The 16,474-nt window shown below is 47.0% G+C and overlaps 25 non-coding genes across 25 annotated transcripts; all 25 read left to right on the plus strand.

Annotated features, from left to right (window-relative positions):
- Nucleotides 1–1,166: 1,166 nt before the first annotated feature.
- On the plus strand, nt 1,167–1,238 carry TRNAD-GUC (transfer RNA aspartic acid (anticodon GUC)). The gene has a single exon. It is a non-coding gene; the product is annotated as a tRNA-Asp (tRNA).
- A 236-nt stretch (nt 1,239–1,474) lies between these two features.
- On the plus strand, nt 1,475–1,548 carry TRNAI-AAU (transfer RNA isoleucine (anticodon AAU)). The gene has a single exon. It is a non-coding gene; the product is annotated as a tRNA-Ile (tRNA).
- An 874-nt stretch (nt 1,549–2,422) lies between these two features.
- TRNAD-GUC (transfer RNA aspartic acid (anticodon GUC)) lies at nt 2,423–2,494 on the plus strand. The gene has a single exon. It is a non-coding gene; the product is annotated as a tRNA-Asp (tRNA).
- A 235-nt stretch (nt 2,495–2,729) lies between these two features.
- TRNAI-AAU (transfer RNA isoleucine (anticodon AAU)) lies at nt 2,730–2,803 on the plus strand. Its single transcript has one exon. It is a non-coding gene; the product is annotated as a tRNA-Ile (tRNA).
- Nucleotides 2,804–3,677: 874 nt separating this feature from the next.
- Nucleotides 3,678–3,749, plus strand: TRNAD-GUC (transfer RNA aspartic acid (anticodon GUC)). The gene has a single exon. It is a non-coding gene; the product is annotated as a tRNA-Asp (tRNA).
- Nucleotides 3,750–3,989: 240 nt separating this feature from the next.
- TRNAI-AAU (transfer RNA isoleucine (anticodon AAU)) lies at nt 3,990–4,063 on the plus strand. Its single transcript has one exon. It is a non-coding gene; the product is annotated as a tRNA-Ile (tRNA).
- An 874-nt stretch (nt 4,064–4,937) lies between these two features.
- TRNAD-GUC (transfer RNA aspartic acid (anticodon GUC)) lies at nt 4,938–5,009 on the plus strand. Its single transcript has one exon. It is a non-coding gene; the product is annotated as a tRNA-Asp (tRNA).
- A 235-nt stretch (nt 5,010–5,244) lies between these two features.
- TRNAI-AAU (transfer RNA isoleucine (anticodon AAU)) lies at nt 5,245–5,318 on the plus strand. The gene has a single exon. It is a non-coding gene; the product is annotated as a tRNA-Ile (tRNA).
- An 874-nt stretch (nt 5,319–6,192) lies between these two features.
- Nucleotides 6,193–6,264, plus strand: TRNAD-GUC (transfer RNA aspartic acid (anticodon GUC)). Its single transcript has one exon. It is a non-coding gene; the product is annotated as a tRNA-Asp (tRNA).
- Nucleotides 6,265–6,500: 236 nt separating this feature from the next.
- Nucleotides 6,501–6,574, plus strand: TRNAI-AAU (transfer RNA isoleucine (anticodon AAU)). The gene has a single exon. It is a non-coding gene; the product is annotated as a tRNA-Ile (tRNA).
- An 874-nt stretch (nt 6,575–7,448) lies between these two features.
- TRNAD-GUC (transfer RNA aspartic acid (anticodon GUC)) lies at nt 7,449–7,520 on the plus strand. Its single transcript has one exon. It is a non-coding gene; the product is annotated as a tRNA-Asp (tRNA).
- Nucleotides 7,521–7,760: 240 nt separating this feature from the next.
- Nucleotides 7,761–7,834, plus strand: TRNAI-AAU (transfer RNA isoleucine (anticodon AAU)). Its single transcript has one exon. It is a non-coding gene; the product is annotated as a tRNA-Ile (tRNA).
- An 874-nt stretch (nt 7,835–8,708) lies between these two features.
- TRNAD-GUC (transfer RNA aspartic acid (anticodon GUC)) lies at nt 8,709–8,780 on the plus strand. The gene has a single exon. It is a non-coding gene; the product is annotated as a tRNA-Asp (tRNA).
- Nucleotides 8,781–9,016: 236 nt separating this feature from the next.
- Nucleotides 9,017–9,090, plus strand: TRNAI-AAU (transfer RNA isoleucine (anticodon AAU)). The gene has a single exon. It is a non-coding gene; the product is annotated as a tRNA-Ile (tRNA).
- An 874-nt stretch (nt 9,091–9,964) lies between these two features.
- TRNAD-GUC (transfer RNA aspartic acid (anticodon GUC)) lies at nt 9,965–10,036 on the plus strand. Its single transcript has one exon. It is a non-coding gene; the product is annotated as a tRNA-Asp (tRNA).
- Nucleotides 10,037–10,272: 236 nt separating this feature from the next.
- TRNAI-AAU (transfer RNA isoleucine (anticodon AAU)) lies at nt 10,273–10,346 on the plus strand. Its single transcript has one exon. It is a non-coding gene; the product is annotated as a tRNA-Ile (tRNA).
- An 874-nt stretch (nt 10,347–11,220) lies between these two features.
- On the plus strand, nt 11,221–11,292 carry TRNAD-GUC (transfer RNA aspartic acid (anticodon GUC)). The gene has a single exon. It is a non-coding gene; the product is annotated as a tRNA-Asp (tRNA).
- A 232-nt stretch (nt 11,293–11,524) lies between these two features.
- Nucleotides 11,525–11,598, plus strand: TRNAI-AAU (transfer RNA isoleucine (anticodon AAU)). The gene has a single exon. It is a non-coding gene; the product is annotated as a tRNA-Ile (tRNA).
- Nucleotides 11,599–12,472: 874 nt separating this feature from the next.
- TRNAD-GUC (transfer RNA aspartic acid (anticodon GUC)) lies at nt 12,473–12,544 on the plus strand. The gene has a single exon. It is a non-coding gene; the product is annotated as a tRNA-Asp (tRNA).
- A 234-nt stretch (nt 12,545–12,778) lies between these two features.
- On the plus strand, nt 12,779–12,852 carry TRNAI-AAU (transfer RNA isoleucine (anticodon AAU)). Its single transcript has one exon. It is a non-coding gene; the product is annotated as a tRNA-Ile (tRNA).
- Nucleotides 12,853–13,726: 874 nt separating this feature from the next.
- Nucleotides 13,727–13,798, plus strand: TRNAD-GUC (transfer RNA aspartic acid (anticodon GUC)). The gene has a single exon. It is a non-coding gene; the product is annotated as a tRNA-Asp (tRNA).
- A 234-nt stretch (nt 13,799–14,032) lies between these two features.
- On the plus strand, nt 14,033–14,106 carry TRNAI-AAU (transfer RNA isoleucine (anticodon AAU)). Its single transcript has one exon. It is a non-coding gene; the product is annotated as a tRNA-Ile (tRNA).
- An 874-nt stretch (nt 14,107–14,980) lies between these two features.
- Nucleotides 14,981–15,052, plus strand: TRNAD-GUC (transfer RNA aspartic acid (anticodon GUC)). Its single transcript has one exon. It is a non-coding gene; the product is annotated as a tRNA-Asp (tRNA).
- A 235-nt stretch (nt 15,053–15,287) lies between these two features.
- Nucleotides 15,288–15,361, plus strand: TRNAI-AAU (transfer RNA isoleucine (anticodon AAU)). Its single transcript has one exon. It is a non-coding gene; the product is annotated as a tRNA-Ile (tRNA).
- Nucleotides 15,362–16,235: 874 nt separating this feature from the next.
- Nucleotides 16,236–16,307, plus strand: TRNAD-GUC (transfer RNA aspartic acid (anticodon GUC)). The gene has a single exon. It is a non-coding gene; the product is annotated as a tRNA-Asp (tRNA).
- Nucleotides 16,308–16,474: the final 167 nt, after the last annotated feature.

Genomic DNA, 16,474 nt, shown 5'->3' on the forward strand with positions numbered 1-16,474 from the left:
GATTCCGCATTTTGCTCACAGTGTTTACCGTCTCGAATCGTGTGCCTAACTGATTTGCAGAAGTAGTTGTCTCTATGTTGTGGTGTTAATTGAAGCCTGTAGCAGGCATTTACTAACTATAGTTGGTGTGGATTTTGCTGTTGACATTTGTGTCATTGTTGATAAACTACACGGTGTCCTTGCTATTCAAGGACACCCCATCGACATGTCCTGCAGAAGAGCGGAGAAGAGGGAATTGTCTGCAGAGATGAGCAGAGCATGTCCAAAGTTATCATGGCATCTAGAACAGATGGAAACCAAAAGGATGAGGTCATGTTCACTAGTTTCATCCCAGGTAGATCGATGCTGAAGCTGGTTTCTTCCGATTCCGCATTTTGCTCACAGTGTTTACCGTCTCGAATCGTGTGCCTAACTGATTTGCAGAAGTAGTTGTCTCTATGTTGTGGTGTTAATTGAAGCCTGTAGCAGGCATTTACTAACTATAGTTGGTGTGGATTTTGCTGTTGACATTTGTGTCATTGTTGATAAACTACACGGTGTCCTTGCTATTCAAGGACACCCCATCGACATGTCCTGCAGAAGAGCGGAGAAGAGGGAATTGTCTGCAGAGATGAGCAGAGCATGTCCAAAGTTATCATGGCATCTAGAACAGATGGAAACCAAAAGGATGAGAAAGACTCCAATAAGAGCAAACATCATCTATAAAGGTACCTGGATGTCAAAGTTTATTTGCGCTACTTCCTGCTTCTATTCAGTATTGAGGCTCCTGTATGTAGGGTAAAAATGGCTAATAACCACTTCTACTATCTCTTCGCCCTTGTTAAGGACACTAGATCCTTCTAGGGTCAGTGTGCTGCCTAGAAAAAACCGCTGTGTGAATGAGGCCATAGTTGTCAGCCGAGCAAAAGTTTGACTAAATCTCCCAGACACTATAGACAGCTTTGCCATCATTCGGATGTCTGCTGGCTGGCCCATTTCTCTCATCCAAAGGAGCACTGACTCTGGCCAGTGAGGGCAAAATGGCAGTTTTCTTCACAGTCTCACCTCTCTTATCTGAAAGTGCAAAAAAGGAAAAATGAGCAGGGCCCACAGTGGATCCTCTGAGCACTCACATGCCTCGTGTGCACTTTCTCGGAGTGTGATGTCAGAGGTTTCGACGCAGCCAATCCTCGTTAGTATAGTGGTGAGTATCCCCGCCTGTCACGCGGGAGACCAGGGTTCGATTCCCCGACGGGGAGGTTTCTTATGTTCTTGCCACTGCTACGTGAACCTGATTGATCCGGCAATATCTTCATAAGCAGGAGCTTTTGATCTTTTATTGTTCGACTGTCACGCGTTACATATGCGTCTACCACCAAAAGTCCCTACATGTGTGCTAAATCCATCCCCCCCCCCCCCCTAAAAAAAAAAAAAAAGGATCGCGCTCGTACAGCTTTCCATTTTTTTCCCGGCAGGGACGTAATGCCACACCCATGGCCGGTTAGCTCGGTTGGTTAGAGCGTGGTGCTAATAACGCCAAGGTCGCGGGTTCGATCCCCGTACGGGCCAGGAGCAGCTTTTTAGAGGTCATGTTCACTAGTTTCATCCCAGGTAGATCGATGCTGAAGCTGGTTTCTTCCGATTCCGCATTTTGCTCACAGTGTTTACCGTCTCGAATCGTGTGCCTAACTGATTTGCAGAAGTAGTTGTCTCTATGTTGTGGTGTTAATTGAAGCCTGTAGCAGGCATTTACTAACTATAGTTGGTGTGGATTTTGCTGTTGACATTTGTGTCATTGTTGATAAACTACACGGTGTCCTTGCTATTCAAGGACACCCCATCGACATGTCCTGCAGAAGAGCGGAGAAGAGGGAATTGTCTGCAGAGATGAGCAGAGCATGTCCAAAGTTATCATGGCATCTAGAACAGATGGAAACAAAAAGGATGAGAAAGACTCCAATAAGAGCAAACATCATCTATAAAGGTACCTGGATGTCAAAGTTTATTTGCGCTACTTCCTGCTTCTATTCAGTATTGAGGCTCCTGTATGTAGGGTAAAAATGGCTAATAACCACTTCTACTATCTCTTCGCCCTTGTTAAGGACACTAGATCCTTCTAGGGTCAGTGTGCTGCCTAGAAAAAACCGCTGTGTGAATGAGGCCATAGTTGTCAGCCGAGCAAAAGTTTGACTAAATCTCCCAGACACTATAGACAGCTTTGCCATCATTCGGATGTCTGCTGGCTGGCCCATTTCTCTCATCCAAAGGAGCACTGACTCTGGCCAGTGAGGGCAAAATGGCAGTTTTCTTCACAGTCTCACCTCTCTTATCTGAAAGTGCAAAAAAGGAAAAATGAGCAGGGCCCACAGTGGATCCTCTGAGCACTCACATGCCTCGTGTGCACTTTCTCGGAGTGTGATGTCAGAGGTTTCGACGCAGCCAATCCTCGTTAGTATAGTGGTGAGTATCCCCGCCTGTCACGCGGGAGACCGGGGTTCGATTCCCCGACGGGGAGGTTTCTTATGTTCTTGCCACTGCTACGTGAACCTGATTGATCCGGCAATATCTTCATAAGCAGGAGCTTTTGATCTTTTATTGTTCGACTGTCACGCGTTACATATGCGTCTACCACCAAATGTCCCTACATGTGTGCTAAATCCTTCCCCCCCCCCCCCTAAAAAAAAAAAAAAAGGATCGCGCTCGTACAGCTTTCCATTTTTTTCCCGGCAGGGACGTAATGCCACACCCATGGCCGGTTAGCTCAGTTGGTTAGAGCGTGGTGCTAATAACGCCAAGGTCGCGGGTTCGATCCCCGTACGGGCCAGGAGCAGCTTTTTAGAGGTCATGTTCACTAGTTTCATCCCAGGTAGATCGATGCTGAAGCTGGTTTCTTCCGATTCCGCATTTTGCTCACAGTGTTTACCGTCTCGAATCGTGTGCCTAACTGATTTGCAGAAGTAGTTGTCTCTATGTTGTGGTGTTAATTGAAGCCTGTAGCAGGCATTTACTAACTATAGTTGGTGTGGATTTTGCTGTTGACATTTGTGTCATTGTTGATAAACTACACGGTGTCCTTGCTATTCAAGGACACCCCATCGACATGTCCTGCAGAAGAGCGGAGAAGAGGGAATTGTCTGCAGAGATGAGCAGAGCATGTCCAAAGTTATCATGGCATCTAGAACAGATGGAAACAAAAAGGATGAGAAAGACTCCAATAAGAGCAAACATCATCTATAAAGGTACCTGGATGTCAAAGTTTATTTGCGCTACTTCCTGCTTCTATTCAGTATTGAGGCTCCTGTATGTAGGGTAAAAATGGCTAATAACCACTTCTACTATCTCTTCGCCCTTGTTAAGGACACTAGATCCTTCTAGGGTCAGTGTGCTGCCTAGAAAAAACCGCTGTGTGAATGAGGCCATAGTTGTCAGCCGAGCAAAAGTTTGACTAAATCTCCCAGACACTATAGACAGCTTTGCCATCATTCGGATGTCTGCTGGCTGGCCCATTTCTCTCATCCAAAGGAGCACTGACTCTGGCCAGTGAGGGCAAAATGGCAGTTTTCTTCACAGTCTCACCTCTCTTATCTGAAAGTGCAAAAAAGGAAAAATGAGCAGGGCCCACAGTGGATCCTCTGAGCACTCACATGCCTCGTGTGCACTTTCTCGGAGTGTGATGTCAGAGGTTTCGACGCAGCCAATCCTCGTTAGTATAGTGGTGAGTATCCCCGCCTGTCACGCGGGAGACCGGGGTTCGATTCCCCGACGGGGAGGTTTCTTATGTTCTTGCCACTGCTACGTGAACCTGATTGATCCGGCAATATCTTCATAAGCAGGAGCTTTTGATCTTTTATTGTTCGACTGTCACGCGTTACATATGCGTCTACCACCAAAAGTCCCTACATGTGTGCTAAATCCATCCCCCCCCCCCCCCCCCCTAAAAAAAAAAAAAAAGGATCGCGCTCGTACAGCTTTCCATTTTTTTCCCGGCAGGGACGTAATGCCACACCCATGGCCGGTTAGCTCAGTTGGTTAGAGCGTGGTGCTAATAACGCCAAGGTCGAGGGTTCGATCCCCGTACGGGCCAGGAGCAGCTTTTTAGAGGTCATGTTCACTAGTTTCATCCCAGGTAGATCGATGCTGAAGCTGGTTTCTTCCGATTCCGCATTTTGCTCACAGTGTTTACCGTCTCGAATCGTGTGCCTAACTGATTTGCAGAAGTAGTTGTCTCTATGTTGTGGTGTTAATTGAAGCCTGTAGCAGGCATTTACTAACTATAGTTGGTGTGGATTTTGCTGTTGACATTTGTGTCATTGTTGATAAACTACACGGTGTCCTTGCTATTCAAGGACACCCCATCGACATGTCCTGCAGAAGAGCGGAGAAGAGGGAATTGTCTGCAGAGATGAGCAGAGCATGTCCAAAGTTATCATGGCATCTAGAACAGATGGAAACCAAAAGGATGAGAAAGACTCCAATAAGAGCAAACATCATCTATAAAGGTACCTGGATGTCAAAGTTTATTTGCGCTACTTCCTGCTTCTATTCAGTATTGAGGCTCCTGTATGTAGGGTAAAAATGGCTAATAACCACTTCTACTATCTCTTCGCCCTTGTTAAGGACACTAGATCCTTCTAGGGTCAGTGTGCTGCCTAGAAAAAACCGCTGTGTGAATGAGGCCATAGTTGTCAGCCGAGCAAAAGTTTGACTAAATCTCCCAGACACTATAGACAGCTTTGCCATCATTCGGATGTCTGCTGGCTGGCCCATTTCTCTCATCCAAAGGAGCACTGACTCTGGCCAGTGAGGGCAAAATGGCAGTTTTCTTCACAGTCTCACCTCTCTTATCTGAAAGTGCAAAAAAGGAAAAATGAGCAGGGCCCACAGTGGATCCTCTGAGCACTCACATGCCTCGTGTGCACTTTCTCGGAGTGTGATGTCAGAGGTTTCGACGCAGCCAATCCTCGTTAGTATAGTGGTGAGTATCCCCGCCTGTCACGCGGGAGACCAGGGTTCGATTCCCCGACGGGGAGGTTTCTTATGTTCTTGCCACTGCTACGTGAACCTGATTGATCCGGCAATATCTTCATAAGCAGGAGCTTTTGATCTTTTATTGTTCGACTGTCACGCGTTACATATGCGTCTACCACCAAAAGTCCCTACATGTGTGCTAAATCCATCCCCCCCCCCCCCTAAAAAAAAAAAAAAAGGATCGCGCACGTACAGCTTTCCATTTTTTTCCCGGCAGGGACGTAATGCCACACCCATGGCCGGTTAGCTCGGTTGGTTAGAGCGTGGTGCTAATAACGCCAAGGTCGCGGGTTCGATCCCCGTACGGGCCAGGAGCAGCTTTTTAGAGGTCATGTTCACTAGTTTCATCCCAGGTAGATCGATGCTGAAGCTGGTTTCTTCCGATTCCGCATTTTGCTCACAGTGTTTACCGTCTCGAATCGTGTGCCTAACTGATTTGCAGAAGTAGTTGTCTCTATGTTGTGGTGTTAATTGAAGCCTGTAGCAGGCATTTACTAACTATAGTTGGTGTGGATTTTGCTGTTGACATTTGTGTCATTGTTGATAAACTACACGGTGTCCTTGCTATTCAAGGACACCCCATCGACATGTCCTGCAGAAGAGCGGAGAAGAGGGAATTGTCTGCAGAGATGAGCAGAGCATGTCCAAAGTTATCATGGCATCTAGAACAGATGGAAACAAAAAGGATGAGAAAGACTCCAATAAGAGCAAACATCATCTATAAAGGTACCTGGATGTCAAAGTTTATTTGCGCTACTTCCTGCTTCTATTCAGTATTGAGGCTCCTGTATGTAGGGTAAAAATGGCTAATAACCACTTCTACTATCTCTTCGCCCTTGTTAAGGACACTAGATCCTTCTAGGGTCAGTGTGCTGCCTAGAAAAAACCGCTGTGTGAATGAGGCCATAGTTGTCAGCCGAGCAAAAGTTTGACTAAATCTCCCAGACACTATAGACAGCTTTGCCATCATTCGGATGTCTGCTGGCTGGCCCATTTCTCTCATCCAAAGGAGCACTGACTCTGGCCAGTGAGGGCAAAATGGCAGTTTTCTTCACAGTCTCACCTCTCTTATCTGAAAGTGCAAAAAAGGAAAAATGAGCAGGGCCCACAGTGGATCCTCTGAGCACTCACATGCCTCGTGTGCACTTTCTCGGAGTGTGATGTCAGAGGTTTCGACGCAGCCAATCCTCGTTAGTATAGTGGTGAGTATCCCCGCCTGTCACGCGGGAGACCGGGGTTCGATTCCCCGACGGGGAGGTTTCTTATGTTCTTGCCACTGCTACGTGAACCTGATTGATCCGGCAATATCTTCATAAGCAGGAGCTTTTGATCTTTTATTGTTCGACTGTCACGCGTTACATATGCGTCTACCACCAAATGTCCCTACATGTGTGCTAAATCCATCCCCCCCCCCCCCTAAAAAAAAAAAAAAAAGGATCGCGCTCGTACAGCTTTCCATTTTTTTCCCGGCAGGGACGTAATGCCACACCCATGGCCGGTTAGCTCAGTTGGTTAGAGCGTGGTGCTAATAACGCCAAGGTCGCGGGTTCGATCCCCGTACGGGCCAGGAGCAGCTTTTTAGAGGTCATGTTCACTAGTTTCATCCCAGGTAGATCGATGCTGAAGCTGGTTTCTTCCGATTCCGCATTTTGCTCACAGTGTTTACCGTCTCGAATCGTGTGCCTAACTGATTTGCAGAAGTAGTTGTCTCTATGTTGTGGTGTTAATTGAAGCCTGTAGCAGGCATTTACTAACTATAGTTGGTGTGGATTTTGCTGTTGACATTTGTGTCATTGTTGATAAACTACACGGTGTCCTTGCTATTCAAGGACACCCCATCGACATGTCCTGCAGAAGAGCGGAGAAGAGGGAATTGTCTGCAGAGATGAGCAGAGCATGTCCAAAGTTATCATGGCATCTAGAACAGATGGAAACAAAAAGGATGAGAAAGACTCCAATAAGAGCAAACATCATCTATAAAGGTACCTGGATGTCAAAGTTTATTTGCGCTACTTCCTGCTTCTATTCAGTATTGAGGCTCCTGTATGTAGGGTAAAAATGGCTAATAACCACTTCTACTATCTCTTCGCCCTTGTTAAGGACACTAGATCCTTCTAGGGTCAGTGTGCTGCCTAGAAAAAACCGCTGTGTGAATGAGGCCATAGTTGTCAGCCGAGCAAAAGTTTGACTAAATCTCCCAGACACTATAGACAGCTTTGCCATCATTCGGATGTCTGCTGGCTGGCCCATTTCTCTCATCCAAAGGAGCACTGACTCTGGCCAGTGAGGGCAAAATGGCAGTTTTCTTCACAGTCTCACCTCTCTTATCTGAAAGTGCAAAAAAGGAAAAATGAGCAGGGCCCACAGTGGATCCTCTGAGCACTCACATGCCTCGTGTGCACTTTCTCGGAGTGTGATGTCAGAGGTTTCGACGCAGCCAATCCTCGTTAGTATAGTGGTGAGTATCCCCGCCTGTCACGCGGGAGACCGGGGTTCGATTCCCCGACGGGGAGGTTTCTTATGTTCTTGCCACTGCTACGTGAACCTGATTGATCCGGCAATATCTTCATAAGCAGGAGCTTTTGATCTTTTATTGTTCGACTGTCACGCGTTACATATGCGTCTACCACCAAAAGTCCCTACATGTGTGCTAAATCCATCCCCCCCCCCCCCCCCCCTAAAAAAAAAAAAAAAGGATCGCGCTCGTACAGCTTTCCATTTTTTTCCCGGCAGGGACGTAGTGCCACACCCATGGCCGGTTAGCTCAGTTGGTTAGAGCGTGGTGCTAATAACGCCAAGGTCGCGGGTTCGATCCCCGTACGGGCCAGGAGCAGCTTTTTAGAGGTCATGTTCACTAGTTTCATCCCAGGTAGATCGATGCTGAAGCTGGTTTCTTCCGATTCCGCATTTTGCTCACAGTGTTTACCGTCTCGAATCGTGTGCCTAACTGATTTGCAGAAGTAGTTGTCTCTATGTTGTGGTGTTAATTGAAGCCTGTAGCAGGCATTTACTAACTATAGTTGGTGTGGATTTTGCTGTTGACATTTGTGTCATTGTTGATAAACTACACGGTGTCCTTGCTATTCAAGGACACCCCATCGACATGTCCTGCAGAAGAGCGGAGAAGAGGGAATTGTCTGCAGAGATGAGCAGAGCATGTCCAAAGTTATCATGGCATCTAGAACAGATGGAAACAAAAAGGATGAGAAAGACTCCAATAAGAGCAAACATCATCTATAAAGGTACCTGGATGTCAAAGTTTATTTGCGCTACTTCCTGCTTCTATTCAGTATTGAGGCTCCTGTATGTAGGGTAAAAATGGCTAATAACCACTTCTACTATCTCTTCGCCCTTGTTAAGGACACTAGATCCTTCTAGGGTCAGTGTGCTGCCTAGAAAAAACCGCTGTGTGAATGAGGCCATAGTTGTCAGCCGAGCAAAAGTTTGACTAAATCTCCCAGACACTATAGACAGCTTTGCCATCATTCGGATGTCTGCTGGCTGGCCCATTTCTCTCATCCAAAGGAGCACTGACTCTGGCCAGTGAGGGCAAAATGGCAGTTTTCTTCACAGTCTCACCTCTCTTATCTGAAAGTGCAAAAAAGGAAAAATGAGCAGGGCCCACAGTGGATCCTCTGAGCACTCACATGCCTCATGTGCACTTTCTCGGAGTGTGATGTCAGAGGTTTCGACGCAGCCAATCCTCGTTAGTATAGTGGTGAGTATCCCCGCCTGTCACGCGGGAGGCCGGGGTTCAATTCCCCGACGGGGAGGTTTCTTATGTTCTTGCCACTGCTACGTGAACCTGATTGATCCGGCAATATCTTCATAAGCAGGAGCTTTTGATCTTTTATTGTTCGACTGTCACGCGCTACATATGCGTCTACCACCAAAAGTCCCTACATGTGTGCTAAATCCATCCCCCCCCCCCCCCCTAAAAAAAAAAAAAAGGATCGCGCTCGTACAGCTTTCCATTTTTTTCCCGGCAGGGACGTAATGCCACACCCATGGCCGGTTAGCTCAGTTGGTTAGAGCGTGGTGCTAATAACGCCAAGGTCGCGGGTTCGATCCCCGTACGGGCCAGGAGCAGCTTTTTAGAGGTCATGTTCACTAGTTTCATCCCAGGTAGATCGATGCTGAAGCTGGTTTCTTCCGATTCCGCATTTTGCTCACAGTGTTTACCGTCTCGAATCGTGTGCCTAACTGATTTGCAGAAGTAGTTGTCTCTATGTTGTGGTGTTAATTGAAGCCTGTAGCAGGCATTTACTAACTATAGTTGGTGTGGATTTTGCTGTTGACATTTGTGTCATTGTTGATAAACTACACGGTGTCCTTGCTATTCAAGGACACCCCATCGACATGTCCTGCAGAAGAGCGGAGAAGAGGGAATTGTCTGCAGAGATGAGCAGAGCATGTCCAAAGTTATCATGGCATCTAGAACAGATGGAAACAAAAAGGATGAGAAAGACTCCAATAAGAGCAAACATCATCTATAAAGGTACCTGGATGTCAAAGTTTATTTGCGCTACTTCCTGCTTCTATTCAGTATTGAGGCTCCTGTATGTAGGGTAAAAATGGCTAATAACCACTTCTACTATCTCTTCGCCCTTGTTAAGGACACTAGATCCTTCTAGGGTCAGTGTGCTGCCTAGAAAAAACCGCTGTGTGAATGAGGCCATAGTTGTCAGCCGAGCAAAAGTTTGACTAAATCTCCCAGACACTATAGACAGCTTTGCCATCATTCGGATGTCTGCTGGCTGGCCCATTTCTCTCATCCAAAGGAGCACTGACTCTGGCCAGTGAGGGCAAAATGGCAGTTTTCTTCACAGTCTCACCTCTCTTATCTGAAAGTGCAAAAAAGGAAAAATGAGCAGGGCCCACAGTGGATCCTCTGAGCACTCACATGCCTCGTGTGCACTTTCTCGGAGTGTGATGTCAGAGGTTTCGACGCAGCCAATCCTCGTTAGTATAGTGGTGAGTATCCCCGCCTGTCACGCGGGAGACCGGGGTTCGATTCCCCGACGGGGAGGTTTCTTATGTTCTTGCCACTGCTACGTGAACCTGATTGATCCGGCAATATCTTCATAAGCAGGAGCTTTTGATCTTTTATTGTTCGACTTTCACGCGTTACATATGCGTCTACCACCAAAAGTCCCTACATGTGTGCTAAATCCATCCCCCCCCCCCCCCTAAAAAAAAAAAAAAAGGATCGCGCTCGTACAGCTTTCCATTTTTTTCCCGGCAGGGACGTAGTGCCACACCCATGGCCGGTTAGCTCAGTTGGTTAGAGCGTGGTGCTAATAACGCCAAGGTCGCGGGTTCGATCCCCGTACGGGCCAGGAGCAGCTTTTTAGAGGTCATGTTCACTAGTTTCATCCCAGGTAGATCGATGCTGAAGCTGGTTTCTTCCGATTCCGCATTTTGCTCACAGTGTTTACCGTCTCGAATCGTGTGCCTAACTGATTTGCAGAAGTAGTTGTCTCTATGTTGTGGTGTTAATTGAAGCCTGTAGCAGGCATTTACTAACTATAGTTGGTGTGGATTTTGCTGTTGACATTTGTGTCATTGTTGATAAACTACACGGTGTCCTTGCTATTCAAGGACACCCCATCGACATGTCCTGCAGAAGAGCGGAGAAGAGGGAATTGTCTGCAGAGATGAGCAGAGCATGTCCAAAGTTATCATGGCATCTAGAACAGATGGAAACAAAAAGGATGAGAAAGACTCCAATAAGAGCAAACATCATCTATAAAGGTACCTGGATGTCAAAGTTTATTTGCGCTACTTCCTGCTTCTATTCAGTATTGAGGCTCCTGTATGTAGGGTAAAAATGGCTAATAACCACTTCTACTATCTCTTCGCCCTTGTTAAGGACACTAGATCCTTCTAGGGTCAGTGTGCTGCCTAGAAAAAACCGCTGTGTGAATGAGGCCATAGTTGTCAGCCGAGCAAAAGTTTGACTAAATCTCCCAGACACTATAGACAGCTTTGCCATCATTCGGATGTCTGCTGGCTGGCCCATTTCTCTCATCCAAAGGAGCACTGACTCTGGCCAGTGAGGGCAAAATGGCAGTTTTCTTCACAGTCTCACCTCTCTTATCTGAAAGTGCAAAAAAGGAAAAATGAGCAGGGCCCACAGTGGATCCTCTGAGCACTCACATGCCTCGTGTGCACTTTCTCGGAGTGTGATGTCAGAGGTTTCGACGCAGCCAATCCTCGTTAGTATAGTGGTGAGTATCCCCGCCTGTCACGCGGGAGACCGGGGTTCGATTCCCCGACGGGGAGGTTTCTTATGTTCTTGCCACTGCTACGTGAACCTGATTGATCCGGCAATATCTTCATAAGCAGGAGCTTTTGATCTTTTATTGTTCGACTGTCACGCGTTACATATGCGTCTACCACCAAAAGTCCCTACATGTGTGCTAAATCCATCCCCCCCCCTAAAAAAAAAAAAAAAAGGATCGCGCTCGTACAGCTTTCCATTTTTTTCCCGGCAGGGACGTAATGCCACACCCATGGCCGGTTAGCTCAGTTGGTTAGAGCGTGGTGCTAATAACGCCAAGGTCGCGGGTTCGATCCCCGTACGGGCCAGGAGCAGCTTTTTAGAGGTCATGTTCACTAGTTTCATCCCAGGTAGATCGATGCTGAAGCTGGTTTCTTCCGATTCCGCATTTTGCTCACAGTGTTTACCGTCTCGAATCGTGTGCCTAACTGATTTGCAGAAGTAGTTGTCTCTATGTTGTGGTGTTAATTGAAGCCTGTAGCAGGCATTTACTAACTATAGTTGGTGTGGATTTTGCTGTTGACATTTGTGTCATTGTTGATAAACTACACGGTGTCCTTGCTATTCAAGGACACCCCATCGACATGTCCTGCAGAAGAGCGGAGAAGAGGGAATTGTCTGCAGAGATGAGCAGAGCATGTCCAAAGTTATCATGGCATCTAGAACAGATGGAAACCAAAAGGATGAGAAAGACTCCAATAAGAGCAAACATCATCTATAAAGGTACCTGCATGTCAAAGTTTATTTGCGCTACTTCCTGCTTCTATTCAGTATTGAGGCTCCTGTATGTAGGGTAAAAATGGCTAATAACCACTTCTACTATCTCTTCGCCCTTGTTAAGGACACTAGATCCTTCTAGGGTCAGTGTGCTGCCTAGAAAAAACCGCTGTGTGAATGAGGCCATAGTTGTCAGCCGAGCAAAAGTTTGACTAAATCTCCCAGACACTATAGACAGCTTTGCCATCATTCGGATGTCTGCTGGCTGGCCCATTTCTCTCATCCAAAGGAGCACTGACTCTGGCCAGTGAGGGCAAAATGGCAGTTTTCTTCACAGTCTCACCTCTCTTATCTGAAAGTGCAAAAAAGGAAAAATGAGCAGGGCCCACAGTGGATCCTCTGAGCACTCACATGCCTCGTGTGCACTTTCTCGGAGTGTGATGTCAGAGGTTTCGACGCAGCCAATCCTCGTTAGTATAGTGGTGAGTATCCCCGCCTGTCACGCGGGAGACCGGGGTTCGATTCCCCGACGGGGAGGTTTCTTATGTTCTTGCCACTGCTACGTGAACCTGATTGATCCGGCAATATCTTCATAAGCAGGAGCTTTTGATCTTTTATTGTTCGACTGTCACGCGTTACATATGCGTCTACCACCAAAAGTCCCTACATGTGTGCTAAATCCATCCCCCCCCCCCCTAAAAAAAAAAAAAAAGGATCGCGCTCGTACAGCTTTCCATTTTTTTCCCGGCAGGGACGTAATGCCACACCCATGGCCGGTTAGCTCAGTTGGTTAGAGCGTGGTGCTAATAACGCCAAGGTCGTGGGTTCGATCCCCGTACGGGCCAGGAGCAGCTTTTTAGAGATCATGTTCACTAGTTTCATCCCAGGTAGATCGATGCTGAAGCTGGTTTCTTCCGATTCCGCATTTTGCTCACAGTGTTTACCGTCTCGAATCGTGTGCCTAACTGATTTGCAGAAGTAGTTGTCTCTATGTTGTGGTGTTAATTGAAGCCTGTAGCAGGCATTTACTAACTATAGTTGGTGTGGATTTTGCTGTTGACATTTGTGTCATTGTTGATAAACTACACGGTGTCCTTGCTATTCAAGGACACCCCATCGACATGTCCTGCAGAAGAGCGGAGAAGAGGGAATTGTCTGCAGAGATGAGCAGAGCATGTCCAAAGTTATCATGGCATCTAGAACAGATGGAAACCAAAAGGATGAGAAAGACTACAATAAGAGCAAACATCATCTATAAAGGTACCTGGATGTCAAAGTTTATTTGCGCTACTTCCTGCTTCTATTCAGTATTGAGGCTCCTGTATGTAGGGTAAAAATGGCTAATAACCACTTCTACTATCTCTTCGCCCTTGTTAAGGACACTAGATCCTTCTAGGGTCAGTGTGCTGCCTAGAAAAAACCGCTGTGTGAATGAGGCCATAGTTGTCAGCCGAGCAAAAGTTTGACTAAATCTCCCAGACACTATAGACAGCTTTGCCATCATTCGGATGTCTGCTGGCTGGCCCATTTCTCTCATCCAAAGGAGCACTGACTCTGGCCAGTGAGGGCAAAATGGCAGTTTTCTTCACAGTCTCACCTCTCTTATCTGAAAGTGCAAAAAAGGAAAAATGAGCAGGGCCCACAGTGGATCCTCTGAGCACTCACATGCCTCGTGTGCACTTTCTCGGAGTGTGATGTCAGAAGTTTCGACGCAGCCAATCCTCGTTAGTATAGTGGTGAGTATCCCCGCCTGTCACGCGGGAGACCGGGGTTCGATTCCCCGACGGGGAGGTTTCTTATGTTCTTGCCACTGCTACGTGAACCTGATTGATCCGGCAATATCTTCATAAGCAGGAGCTTTTGATCTTTTATTGTTCGACTGTCACGCGTTACATATGCGTCTACCACCAAAAGTCCCTACATGTGTGCTAAATCCATCCCCCCCCCCCCTAAAAAAAAAAAAAAAGGATCGCGCTCGTACAGCTTTCCATTTTTTTCCCGGCAGGGACGTAATGCCACACCCATGGCCGGTTAGCTCAGTTGGTTAGAGCGTGGTGCTAATAACGCCAAGGTCGCGGGTTCGATCCCCGTACGGGCCAGGAGCAGCTTTTTAGAGGTCATGTTCACTAGTTTCATCCCAGGTAGATCGATGCTGAAGCTGGTTTCTTCCGATTCCGCATTTTGCTCACAGTGTTTACCGTCTCGAATCGTGTGCCTAACTGATTTGCAGAAGTAGTTGTCTCTATGTTGTGGTGTTAATTGAAGCCTGTAGCAGGCATTTACTAACTATAGTTGGTGTGGATTTTGCTGTTGACATTTGTGTCATTGTTGATAAACTACACGGTGTCCTTGCTATTCAAGGACACCCCATCGACATGTCCTGCAGAAGAGCGGAGAAGAGGGAATTGTCTGCAGAGATGAGCAGAGCATGTCCAAAGTTATCATGGCATCTAGAACAGATGGAAACAAAAAGGATGAGAAAGACTCCAATAAGAGCAAACATCATCTATAAAGGTACCTGGATGTCAAAGTTTATTTGCGCTACTTCCTGCTTCTATTCAGTATTGAGGCTCCTGTATGTAGGGTAAAAATGGCTAATAACCACTTCTACTATCTCTTCGCCCTTGTTAAGGACACTAGATCCTTCTAGGGTCAGTGTGCTGCCTAGAAAAAACCGCTGTGTGAATGAGGCCATAGTTGTCAGCCGAGCAAAAGTTTGACTAAATCTCCCAGACACTATAGACAGCTTTGCCATCATTCGGATGTCTGCTGGCTGGCCCATTTCTCTCATCCAAAGGAGCACTGACTCTGGCCAGTGAGGGCAAAATGGCAGTTTTCTTCACAGTCTCACCTCTCTTATCTGAAAGTGCAAAAAAGGAAAAATGAGCAGGGCCCACAGTGGATCCTCTGAGCACTCACATGCCTCGTGTGCACTTTCTCGGAGTGTGATGTCAGAGGTTTCGACGCAGCCAATCCTCGTTAGTATAGTGGTGAGTATCCCCGCCTGTCACGCGGGAGACCGGGGTTCGATTCCCCGACGGGGAGGTTTCTTATGTTCTTGCCACTGCTACGTGAACCTGATTGATCCGGCAATATCTTCATAAGCAGGAGCTTTTGATCTTTTATTGTTCGACTGTCACGCGTTACATATGCGTCTACCACCAAAAGTCCCTACATGTGTGCTAAATCCATCCCCCCCCCCCCCTAAAAAAAAAAAAAAAGGATCGCGCTCGTACAGCTTTCCATTTTTTTCCCGGCAGGGACGTAATGCCACACCCATGGCCGGTTAGCTCAGTTGGTTAGAGCGTGGTGCTAATAACGCCAAGGTCGCGGGTTCGATCCCCGTACGGGCCAGGAGCAGCTTTTTAGAGGTCATGTTCACTAGTTTCATCCCAGGTAGATCGATGCTGAAGCTGGTTTCTTCCGATTCCGCATTTTGCTCACAGTGTTTACCGTCTCGAATCGTGTGCCTAACTGATTTGCAGAAGTAGTTGTCTCTATGTTGTGGTGTTAATTGAAGCCTGTAGCAGGCATTTACTAACTATAGTTGGTGTGGATTTTGCTGTTGACATTTGTGTCATTGTTGATAAACTACACGGTGTCCTTGCTATTCAAGGACACCCCATCGACATGTCCTGCAGAAGAGCGGAGAAGAGGGAATTGTCTGCAGAGATGAGCAGAGCATGTCCAAAGTTATCATGGCATCTAGAACAGATGGAAACAAAAAGGATGAGAAAGACTCCAATAAGAGCAAACATCATCTATAAAGGTACCTGGATGTCAAAGTTTATTTGCGCTACTTCCTGCTTCTATTCAGTATTGAGGCTCCTGTATGTAGGGTAAAAATGGCTAATAACCACTTCTACTATCTCTTCGCCCTTGTTAAGGACACTAGATCCTTCTAGGGTCAGTGTGCTGCCTAGAAAAAACCGCTGTGTGAATGAGGCCATAGTTGTCAGCCGAGCAAAAGTTTGACTAAATCTCCCAGACACTATAGACAGCTTTGCCATCATTCGGATGTCTGCTGGCTGGCCCATTTCTCTCATCCAAAGGAGCACTGACTCTGGCCAGTGAGGGCAAAATGGCAGTTTTCTTCACAGTCTCACCTCTCTTATCTGAAAGTGCAAAAAAGGAAAAATGAGCAGGGCCCACAGTGGATCCTCTGAGCACTCACATGCCTCGTGTGCACTTTCTCGGAGTGTGATGTCAGAGGTTTCGACGCAGCCAATCCTCGTTAGTATAGTGGTGAGTATCCCCGCCTGTCACGCGGGAGACCGGGGTTCGATTCCCCGACGGGGAGGTTTCTTATGTTCTTGCCACTGCTACGTGAACCTGATTGATCCGGCAATATCTTCATAAGCAGGAGCTTTTGATCTTTTATTGTTCGACTGTCACGCGTTACATATGCGTCTACCACCAAAAGTCCCTACATGTGTGCTAAATCCATCCCCCCCCCCTAAAAAAAAA

Source organism: Dendrobates tinctorius, unplaced genomic scaffold, assembly GCF_039654945.1.
Source record: "Dendrobates tinctorius isolate UK_male_01 unplaced genomic scaffold, ASM3965494v1 ptg000062l, whole genome shotgun sequence".
NCBI classification, from domain to species: domain Eukaryota; kingdom Metazoa; phylum Chordata; class Amphibia; order Anura; family Dendrobatidae; genus Dendrobates; species Dendrobates tinctorius.